Below are 12,198 nucleotides of genomic sequence, written 5' to 3'. Positions count from 1 at the left end.
AGAGCATCCTCTTATACCTAGGTAGCCTCTTGAGAACGAGGGAGGAAGGATCTCTTTGTAAGATCCTTTGAGAGGAGAGAATTATTCTTGATAGAGAGTTTAAAGCAGTCTTTTTCAACAGTCACTTAGAGTTCAAACAGAAAGATTCAAATATGAGTGCTGCGGAGCAAGATGAGGTGAGTTACGCAGTGGGGAAATGCATTCATGCGGCATACACTTGTTCTTGGAATATTGTGTTTCTGATTGGCAAGGGATGTAGTGCTCATAATTGGTTATGATAAATGATAAAACTTTTCTGCCTGAACCCTTTTTAGATGGAACGTTTAAAAATGTTGAATGTGTTCATGATAGGTAAATTAGAATGGTCCTAGAGAATTGCTTCTGAATTATTGGCATTTATTTTTCATGTGATATAAAATAATTAAAGCTAATTTTCAAGAGCAAGATTTTGTAATTATTCATTATTTATACTATGATGAGAAGGTCTATGTAGTATTTTAAAGAGCCTATAGGAAACTTGATCTTTTGTTCTGAGAAGCTCATAATCTAAAGTGATTCATTTATTTGTAAGGAAACGGTTATTGTAAGAACAAAGGATAGTCTTTATTAAAGTTTATAAGCTAAAGGAGAGGAGATTGTTTCCATTCATCCCCATCTTTTCATAATGTTTTTGTAATGGGAACAAATATTAAAATGATCCATTCTTGTCAAAAAGGGGTATATTCAGATTTGGACAACTTAATAAATAATAACAGAACTCCCAGACTACCCACTCAACTAGGGCCCCTGACCCCAAAGGTGCCACCACCTTGAAGTATTCCAAAAGCCCATAAGATGCATTATTATACTTTTATTTGTGTGAACAGCAATATTAAACTCTATTGAATAACTTCTTAAATAAGTAAAATAATAATTTAGAAGCAAAACTGTTATGTTTGTGCTTAGAGTTTTATAAGCAGACTAGTTATTTGTGTCCATAAATGTATGATGATCTCATAATGAGTTAGTTTATAGTGTTATGCATTAACTTCTCAGGCTGCTGGAATATCATTTTCTGCTGGCTATTATATTATCAGGTCACATAATGCTAAACTGTAGGGCGTTTTTAGCTGATAATTTCTGGAAAGTGCTTACTTTTGAAATAAAAAGCAAAGCAAAAAAAAAAAAAAATCAAGCCACAATGCTGACTGAAAAAAATATTTATATTTATATTAAACCCCTCAGCTAGATTCTCAGACACATCACTGCTTAAAATGCAGTCACCTGACAAAAACAGTTCTAATTATTATCCCCTTGGGCTAACATTTTTCAGAGTGACTGGCTAAAATGCACTCCAGCTCATAATTTCTGCCTCTGACAGTGGAAGACATAACCTAGTTTCCCCTAATGCAAAAGTCTCTAATCTAGAGGGCAAGACCCTGCTCCATCTAACACTGAAGGGAGAAAATGCAATTTGAGCACAAGGAAATTGCACACACAGTTTGATAGTTCTACCACTCCCGGATTTTTTTTTTTTCTTCCCTGGGTTTAAATGTCTTGTTTTATTTTATACTAAATTATGACCTGGCTGAAATTGCTATGTTTTCTTTGTCATATTCTAGAAACCTCTTACTATAAAAGTGAAGGTTATACTATAGCTCCATACTTTTCAGGGGGTGGGAATGTTCACATTTTGACAGTTCAGCAGTGAAAACATTAAAAGTTACTGTGCTTGCTACAGCGATATTTTTTTTCGTGTTGAATAGTAGCTCTTTTGTCTTGGCAAATGGGGCATATATACTGCATTAGGAAAAGGTAATTAAATCGTCTTGAAATGATGAAAGTGCAGATTTTTTGAGTTGGCCTAATCAGTAAAAAGTTCACTGTTGCATCTACGAACGAACAAACTTTTATGATTGATGGGAGAGGTGAATTAACCTCAAATTGTTCTGGTTCACTTCCCAGGCGGTGGCCGAGTAATACATTGCCCCGAAACTGATAAGCCGGGAGGCTAAAGAAGTGTGGAGGCAATCCGTCAGGAATCTTGCAAAGCAGGCAGCTCTCAGTAGACAGTACTGGAGATTTTCACGAACCATTTTTAGTTCTGTGAATTGAAGAGACCTCGCCCCTTTTCTACCTCTTTCTGCTGACAGCTGCCCCTAAACACCTCCCTCCCAGCCGGGGGGGCAGCCGGATGGCTGCCTGTGCCGCTAACGCCAGGACGGCTCCTGAGCGAGCATCCAGGGTATCAGTTTCCTCCTGGAGACGCACGTGTCACCTTCACGTCTCGTGTATCTTCCATCATTTACGTGAATATATCAAGGGCTCTGGTAGAGGCACCAGGCTATGAAAGTGCAGTCTAACCGGTGGCTGGGAACAAAGGCCGCCTTCAGCTACAAATGATTCACTATGGTGTTGAGACTTTTTTCCCTCCACGATGACTTTGAATCCTAAAGATTAAATGAGTGTGCTTCCATTCGCAGAAACTAAAAGTGAAGGAATAGCCTAGAAAAAGAATTACTCTAAAAAAATACTGATTTTAATAACCAATTTAGAAAATTATTATATACAAAGGTTTCACAAGGATGTAGGGTGTACTTGTAATGGCAGGAGGAAGATATTTATACCCAACTCTTCTCACAGATGCTACTGTAACTTATCACCCTCAAATTACTCAGTTTCCATCAGAAGATATCATTATCTGATCAGTCTCATCATTTCATCTTGGGTGGCAGTTTGGACAAAATTAGAGTGAATTATTTGAAAGGTCATGTGACTATATCTAACAGATATTTTAAAATATTTTGTGTGGTTCATTAGCCAGTTTAATACAGTGGGTTAACAAAGAAGTTCTAGAGTTCATCTCTGGAAAATTGAAACATGGCTCTTACTTTTCAACCATTATTAAATTAAAAATATCAAAATATTTTTAAGAAGATGCATGTTTCCAGCACCTTCTATGTCCTTGGGAAGCAAATAATAATGAACAGGATTAGGAAATAATTTCAGAGAAGGCAATGGCACCCCACTCCAGTACTCTTGCCTGGAAAATCCCATGGATGGAGGAGCTTGGTATGCTGCAGTCCATGGGGTCACTACGAGTCAGACACGACTGAGCGACTTCTCTTTCACTTTTCACTTTCCTGCATTGGAGAAGGAAATGGCAACCCACTCCAGTGTTCTTGCCTGGAGAATCCCAGGGACGGGGGAGCCTAGGCTGCCGTCTATGGGGTCGCACAGAGTTGGACATGACGGAAGTGACTTAGCAGCAGGAAATAATTTATACTGAACTATATAACCCTGAGATGGCGGTGGATCAACCCCATCTCTTTTGACCTTGGCCCCTTTAGAGGACAGCCTGGTTTCAACCAAGGTAACCTTGAACTTGGGGAGAGGCTGCAGCCCAGAGACACAGAATAGGTGTGGTTGGTGCTAATTTACTATGCTTATGCACTGGCGAGCTACAGTCCATGGGGTCACAAAGAGTCAGACATGACTGAGCAACTAACACTTTCACTGTATGCACAGTTTATTGAGGAAACTTTCAGATTATGGACATATTTGACAGTTTTTTCTAGATAGTCCGTGGCGTCCGTGGTGGCTCAGACGGTAAAGCGTCTGCCTGCAATGTGGGAGACCTGGGTTCGATTCCTGGGTCAGGAAGATCCCCTGGAGAAGGAAATGGCAATCCACTCCAGCACTCTTGCCTGGAAAATCCCATGGACGGAGGAGCTTGATAAGCTACAGTCCATGGGGTTGCAAAGAATCGGACACGACTGAGCGACTTCACTTTACTTCACTTCTAGATATTACGTTTCTTCTTCAAATAGGATTCTTTTTCATATATTTAATGTGGTATTTAAAAGTTGTCAGTAGAGAAAACATGCTAAAGTCTGAATACAAGAAAATAGTTCACAGTAAAGAACAATTATATACTGAGTAGAATTTGAAAAATATTTGAATATTAAACTTGTCTTCATTAATATCAGTTACAGGTCCCAAGGAATATGTCATGATCTCTTCATTATTCTACTTTAAACTCACAGTATTATCTCCAGGGGAATTTTAAAAACATTTTATCAGGAAGCTTGCTTCTAAGTTGTTTGGTCAGGTCTGTCTTTCATAAAGTTAACAGTTTCTAAATATTTCCAGATTTGGCTGTCTGATACCAGAACAATTACAAAATATTTTCAGTAATACTATGTCAACAAGGTCTTTGGTATTATTAAAACAGGCATCTATTAACTGCTTTAAAATGCTGAAGATACTAAAAATAGTTCAAATTAACTAATTAAAACTAAGGGCCTATTCATACAGTACTATTTTATACATAATATTTATTGAAGACTTAGTATGTTCCAAGCACCTTTCTTTCAGGGCCATTCATGTATTATTTCATTTAATCCTCAAGATAATCCAGTGTAAAAATTATAATTTTACGTCCATTTTATAGACAAGGAAACTGAGGCATAGGCAGGATATGTAACTTGTTTCAAGGCACGTAGTTGGTAAGTGGAAGATGTGGTATAAAATCCCAGGTAGCTTGATGCTGTGTTCTTTTCCCTTGTACTTTATTATATTGCCTCATATTAGTTAACGTTGATTCAAAAACTATTAAGATATGAGACTGCAACCAGTGTAAGATTCCTTGACAGGAAAAGCAAAGATGTTTCTGTAAATCAGTGTTCCTAGCATCATCCTCTGTCCCCCATCACTCACCTTGGCGCTTGGTAGCAGAGTGAGGAATACACCGTGTCTCCATGAGCAGAGCTTCACGGCACCCAGTTCGCATGTGGGATCACTAAATTCCAAGGCACAGAAGTAACAATTCCGTAGAAAATAGGCACCTTTATAATTTCTTACATATTAGTGAAATTTCTACATTTTCAAGAGCAGATGATACATTTAATTAAAATATTGACCTCTTGATATCAAGGATAGTATTACATGCTGAAATTACATATTAAAATAGATTTTGGGGGGCTTTTTTTGGGAGGGGATATTTACTGCAGCTTCACTTTTTGATTAAAATAGAAAAGAAATCCTCTGAAAATTACTTTGATAAAACGGACTTCAAGTTAAAATCCATGTGAATCATGTCGGGTTTTTCAGGAAGAATCTTGTTTTGGCCTAAATGATACCCGAGATCAACTTAAGACCTTCCTACATTTTTAACGTGATGGAAGTGCAGTGGTCTCTCAGCTGGTGTCAGAGAGGAAGTATTCTCAGGAAGACTGTCTACCAGAGTTAGACCCAGGGAGCATGGTAGCCTGAAGTCTCCTTGTCTCCTTGGTCTGCTCTTGGTTCTTTATCACCAGAAAGGCTAGAAAGCAGAAAAAGTGAAAGTTTCTTCTGAACAGATTCTTTTCATTACAGACTTCAGAAATGTCGGAGAGCTAGCATAGAGCAATTTGTATCCCGAATTCTTTTTTGCTGTAATAACACGCAGCAACTAAACTCTTAACATTTTTGTCAGATGTGAAAAAACATACAATCTTATTGTTTCTCGCATTTGGTGTTTTTTGGGGGTGGAGGAATCAATTATTTTGTCATTAGAAGCTGTAAAATAAAATTCCAATAAAGTCCATGTTACACATCTATGCAAACCAATAAAAAGAGAATATTTGCATGTGTCCTATTAATCAAAACCAGTTTCCCGCAATTCTAAAGACATATTCTTCAATGAGTTTTGCTTAATCTTCCCTATCCAAGTTAAATGGTCATACTTGGGAATATATATTTTGTACATATATGCACACATACAACAGAAAATAGTTGGGTTTTAACTATCAGATATTTTGGAGGTCAGCAATGACTTTTTTTCCACTTAGGTCTTTAATTCAATCTAGTATTGTACGTGTTTTCTACTCACTTCTGTAGAGACTGGTGTAAACATTTGGAAGGCATTTTGTATGGCAAGTTTGTGTATTGCAATTTTTGAGCAATGCAAACATCCCCCTTAAATAAATGAAAACAGATCCCAGAAAAGGGTATGCTTCCAATGCATTCCCCAAAGATCTGAGTGCCGCTGTGCATTCTTGCTCAATTTAAACAAACTAAACTTCAGTTAGTCTCCCCTCCCCTAATGGGCACCCCCACTGGGAACATTGTTAGGTTACCACCATGGACAAGGCCTCCGTACAGCTGGATCTGTAAACAAGACCATAATCCGCATGAAAGAACTCGCAGAGTTTTGGCAGCGCTCACAGTGTTGTTAACATATTGTGCCAAAGCAATAACAAAGCCATCATTTTTAAGTTTGTTCACGGATTTGTATTAATCAAGAAATTTTCCAGAAATTACTTCTAAATGAGGAACCTTCCAGAAAGTTACCATTTGGCAAAAAGACTTCCAGATGCCTTTTTTTTTTTTTTTTTTTTTGCTTATCTGCAACATATTCTTCCAAATAAATCACAAATTTGTGGAAGTTCAGTGGAGACAGAAAACACATTGCCGCTGTACTGGCGGGAGGAGGCTCCCTTCAGTTCCCTCCCGGCTTCGTCAAAGCCAGGCGAGCGCTCAGGTCATTTTTTCTTATTAGGAGGAGGTGGCTGGGCCATCTAACTTGGCATTCTGGCAGTAAACATTAAGTATTGATATTTGGATCAGAAAAGCAATTATTAGATTACAGTCAGAACTGCACACTAAGCATTTAGGAAAAAGACCAGGAGAAGGTGTTGGACCTTTGAAATTTAGTTGTTGGTTTTTATTGGCATATTAGGCAATTGATTCTCTCAAATTCAATATTTTTACTTTAGACCCTTTTTTTTTTTTCCAAACTTGTGCACAAGCACGGCTTCTGCAAACTATTATGGCTGCTCCATCAGAAAACAGAAGGGAGGAAAGGGAGAGCGTGATAGCACAGTTAGAGCTGGGGAGTGAAATAACCTATGTTTTAAAAATTTTTGACAATGTATTGCTCCTTATAATGCCTGTAATAGTAATTTTTGATGTAAATTTTGTGTGATTAAAAAAAAAAACAACTTCTGGGTAAGGTAAAAATAAAAATCCTGGGTAAAATAAACTTTTAAAAGGGTGCTAAATATTCCAAACTCAGGGATGATACATTCCTAACAAAGGGCTCGTCTGTGTCTCCTGTGGTGACAGGTGTATATGGGCTCAGACTTCTGTGTTAGGAGTTGAAAACCTATGTAGTGAATCTATTGGCTTCCCTGGCCCAGCGGTGAAGAATCTGCCTGCCAATGCAGGAGACGCGAGTTCAGTCCCTAGGTCTGGAAGATCCTCTGGAGAAGGAAAAAGCTACCCACTCCAGTATTCTCGCCTGGAAAATCCCATGAACAGAGGAGGCTGGCGGGCTACAGTCCATGGGATCGCAGAGTTGGACACCACCGAAGTGACTTAGCGCTCAAAGAGAAATTCACGAAACAGGCTGTTAAGAAAAATAACTGGACAGACATAGCACATGTGATCTAAATCCCACCAGCTGAACAGTCTCAAGGCTGTACAGATCAGAAAGACCTTGTCAAAGAGCCAGGAAAAGGATTCTCTCTTTGCTGGTGCTCCAGGGATGATGGCAGCTTGTCATTTAATGTTTGAATGACAAATCTAAAGGATTGCCTTAGCCAGTTTTAGGTAAGATCTATTATTTACTAGAAAGGGCAATAAGAAAATAAATAAGTTTTGTTCATAGTCAACCAGTGTTAAATTGAAGGAGCTCTTTCCAGTAAACAACAGTTTCCAAAAGCAGATGTGACGGACCACATGTTTCTCTTGTACTCAAAAGGCAGAAGTCAGCCTAAGTAGTACAGATCCTTGTGAGTTTCAAGTTCTTTTCCTCTCCAATCAATGTTATCTAGCATTTATTCAGCACCTATATTAAATGCTTTACATATTATCTTATTTCTCACAATTTAAGACGTGCATACTGTTGTGTATGTATACAGGACAGTTCAATAATGTCTCCCAAGACATAGAGTTAATTGGAATGGGACTGAATTCAAACCCAGGACTATTCGTGTGTAGAGCTTTTCCTTTTTACTGTTTTGCTACACCACCTCTCTGGTCAGAGGACAAGACCTAGGATCCAGTCTGCTAATATTTCTAATTCACTGACATGTTGTCATATATGTTTACACCTATAAACATGCACAAGGAATCAAGGGAAGAGCATTTCTCCACCCAGGGTCATCTTTATCATTTCTCTCCTCACACACCTGAGCTGTTGAATGTGCTATAGAAAATCGCAAATCTATTCTGACTGAATCTGTACAGCCATGTTTTCTAATTTTACAGCTGTCCACAGTTCTTTTGCTAACTTCCAATCACATTTTCTTCAAAAGCGTTTCCACCCCATCCTTCATCTCAGCAAAAGCCTTCACTTCTGGCTCAACTGATTAATGTTTGGAAGTGAGTTCTGTTGGGAAAATGTCTTCCTGGCCCTCTTGTTTCCATGTTTCTTGGGAATGAACAGTATTGGAGCAGCACTTCCTTTTCCCCATTCACTTCTTCTTCTTATCCACTAGGTTAAGTGATTTAGTTGATGATTGGTATAAGTGGACTCTGGCATCCAAAGATCTCTGTTGTTTAGTCTCTCAGTCATGTCTGACTCATGCCAGGTTTCCCTGCATTTCACCATCTCCCGGAGTTTGCTCAAACTCATGTCCATTGGGTCAGTGATGCCATCCAACCATCTCACCCTCTGTTGTCCAGGGGTCTGTGTTCCTTAATTAGTCAGGCTGACTGTTGTAACGCACTGCTCCCTTTGCTTACCCTTCTTCTATGTCTTCTAAAGTAGTCTGTTCTCAGGGTAAAAGTATTATCTTCTCTTCTTCATATTACAGTTTACTGGGGCAGGCCTATATGGACTAACAAGGCATCAGTTTATTCAACACTTAGCAACGAAGTCCATAGACATGTAGCACTGACTTGGTGGCACTTACTGAACTAGGCTCTGTGGAGTATAAAGATGCCTAGGGCCATTCCGATCCTCAAGGACATTACACACTGATGGGCAAAGTACAGCCAATGATGGTAAAATATGGTCTGCAAAAAAAAAAAAAAAAAGTATGTTTCTAAGAAACACAGAGAGTATGAAATTCCAGAGAAATGAAACAACAGACCATGTAAACTTTGAAAACAACAGGCTGTGGAATCACACATAGATGGTAAAGAATCTGCCTGCAATGCAGGAGACCTGGGTTTCATCTCTGGGTCTGGAAGATCCCCTGGAGTAGGAAATGGCAACCCACTCCAGTATTCTTGCCTGAAGAAATCCATGGAGAGAGGAGACTGGCAGGCTACAGTTCAGTTCAGTTCAGTTGCTTAGTCATATCTCTTTGCCACCCCATGGACCACAGCATGCCAGGCCTCCCTGTCCATCACCAACTCCCAGAGTTTACTCAAACTCATATCCATTGAGTCGGTGATGCCATCCAACCAGCTCATCCTCTGTCATCCCCTTCTCCTCCTGCCTTCAATCTTTCCCAGCATCAGGGTCTTTTCAATTGAGTCAATTCTTTGCATCAGTTGGCCAAAGTATTGGAGTTTCAGTTTTAGCATCAGTCCTTCCAATGAATATTTGGGCCTGATTTCCTTTAGGATGGACTGGATGGATCTCCTTGCAGTCCAAGGGACTCTAAATAGTCTTCAACACCACAGTTCAAAAGCATCAATTCTTTGGTGCTCAGCTTTCTTTATAGTCCAACTCTCACATCCATACACGACTACTGGAAAAACTATAGCCTTGACTAGACAGACCTTTGTTGGCAAAATAACATCTCTGCTTTTTAATATGCTTTCTAAGTTGGTCATAGCTTTTCTTCCAAGGAGCAAGTGTCTTTTAATTTCATGGCTGCAGTCACCATCTACAGTGATTTTGGAGCCACCCCAAATAAAGTCTGACACTGTTTCCACTGTTTCCCCATCTATTTGCCATGAAGTGGTGGGACAAGATGCCATGATCTTAGTTTTCTGATATTGCATAGGAACCTGGAATGTCAGGTCCATGAATCAAGGCAAATTGGATGTGGTCAAGCAGGAGGTGGCAAGAGTGAAATTGACATTTTAGGAATCAGCGAACTAAAATGGACTGGAATGGGTGAATTTAACTCAGATGACCATTATATCTACTACTGTGGGCAAGAATCCCTTAGAAGAAATAGCCATCGTAGTCAACAAAACAGTCCAAAATGCAGTACTTGGATGCAATCTCAAAAACAACTAAATGATCTCTGTTTGTTTCCAAGGCAAACCATTCAATATCACAGTCATTCAAGTCTATGCCCCGACCAGTAATGCTGAAGAAGCTGAATTTGAACGGTTCTGTGAAGACCTACAAGACCTTCTAGGACTAACACAATAAGAGATGTCCTTTTCATTATAGAGGACTGGAATGCAAAAGTAGGAAGTCAAGAAACACCTGGAGTAACAGGCAAATTTGGCCTTGGAGTATGGAATGAAGCAGGGCTACTGTTTATGGGGTAGCAAAAAGTCCGACACAACTCAACAACTAACACTTTCACTTTCAGTACAGATGATGAAAAGAAGAAAATCAGGAAAACCATTCCAGGTTCACTACAATCTGATACTGTAAACTTCTTTGTTAGGTGCCGCCAGTCCTCCATGAGAACAGGAAATAATGTCTTCTATGCTTCAATTAACCCTTATAATAATGCTACAAGGAGGTATTCTTATGTTTATTTTATGGACACAGAGCTGCTTGGAAAAACTGAAGTCCTGAGAATTAAGTAGTTTGCTCAGATTCACATTATTAATCACTGGGAGAAGAGGAAAACCGAGTTTGCCTCTTTTGACGTCCATATTGTTTTCTTAAAACTGGGCCACTTTTCAAACTGGTGTAGGAGCAAGAGCGCTGGGTAGGACTGAGAAAATCAGGGCTTGAGTACTGGAACCACTATTTCCTAGGTGTGAAATTTTGGATGTTTCACCTCTCTACTCTTGAGTGTCTTTATTTATGAGAGATGAAGATGAAATCCCTGTCAACTCCAGGAATTCTGGAGAAATCTTAAGACGAGATAGACCTGAGAGAGGCTATCTGAGTGCTAGTGTTCTGAACCAGAACTTTACTTGTGCTAAGAACTATGCAAGTATTATTTCCCCAGCATAAATAGGGACTCAGTTCTCTGGAACCAAACTGTGAGATGGGGAGTTTCATGGTGAAATTTTGTGGGAGAGTGGTCTCAGGAGATTGTTGTTCAGTTGCTCTGTCATGTCCAACTCTTTGCAGCCCCATGGACTGCAGCACTGCAGGCTTCCTGTCCATCACCATCTCCCAGAGCTTGCCCAAACTCATGCCCATTGAGTCGGTGATGCCATCCAACCATCTTGTCCTCTGTCATCCTTCTCCTCCAGTCTTCAATCTTTCCCAGCATCAGGGTCTTTTCTAATGAGTTGGCTCTTCGCATCAGGTGGCCAACGTATCGGAGCTTCAGTATCAGTCCTTCCAATGAATATTCAGAGTTGATTTCCTTTCGGATTGATTGGTGTGATCTCCTTGCTGTCCAATGGACTCTCGAGTCTTCTCCAAAGAGTGGTCTTGGGAGACAGACCTCTGCAAAAGTAAGCAAGGGAGTAGTGGGCAGAGGAAGAAGCTGAACAGTAGTGTACTTACAAATGAGGCCTCTGCTGATCATCATAGGCATGCTGAGGCTGAATGGCCTGTTAGAGTCACTCAAATTGTGGCAAAGGAGCCTGAGCCTTTGTTTCCCTTTGTTCCCTTTGTTTCCCTGAATAAACCAGCCACTAGCTACGGGTTGCCCCTTGGCAGGGTCTCTAACCTTGGGCAGGGCAATTCCCTGCCATCCCCGGGAGTTGGTGATGGACAGGGAGGCCTGGCATGCTGCGGTTCACGGGGTCGCAAAGAGTCAGACACAATTGAGCAACTGAATTGAACTGATATACCAACTACACTGCTATGTGTGGAAGAATCTGGAAAGGAAGCTAATAAAATCCATTTTATTTGCCAAATGTATAACCACAGAAAAAAGTAAGGAATATGAAAGAATTGCTATAATTAGCAGAGTATCTTACACGTAAAAATTGCTCAGTGTATTTTTATAGAGTAGATGAGTAAATGAATGTGTAAGAGAACAATTAAGGGGAAACTGGTTGGCTCTGGTCCTCAGCATAACTCAGCAAAGCCTCGAAAGGAACAATGATGAGCTATGGACTGGGATGGCAGAATGGTTCCTTGAAGATGGTGACCTCGAGTTGGGCCTTGAAGTCTGGGTGGCACAGAAA

The 12,198-nt window shown here is 39.9% G+C and overlaps 1 long non-coding RNA gene across 7 annotated transcripts in view; it reads left to right on the top strand.

The window, feature by feature from the left end:
- Nucleotides 1-12,198, top strand: part of LOC129639614 (uncharacterized) — a 53,013-nt gene that overhangs the window by 10,819 nt on the left and 29,996 nt on the right. The gene's annotated exons all lie outside the window — the stretch shown is intronic.

Source organism: Bubalus kerabau, chromosome 1, assembly GCF_029407905.1.
Source record: "Bubalus kerabau isolate K-KA32 ecotype Philippines breed swamp buffalo chromosome 1, PCC_UOA_SB_1v2, whole genome shotgun sequence".
NCBI lineage: Eukaryota > Metazoa > Chordata > Mammalia > Artiodactyla > Bovidae > Bubalus > Bubalus kerabau.
The sequence above is the reverse complement of the archived record's forward strand: the minus strand, read 5'-3'. Positions and strand labels throughout refer to the sequence as shown.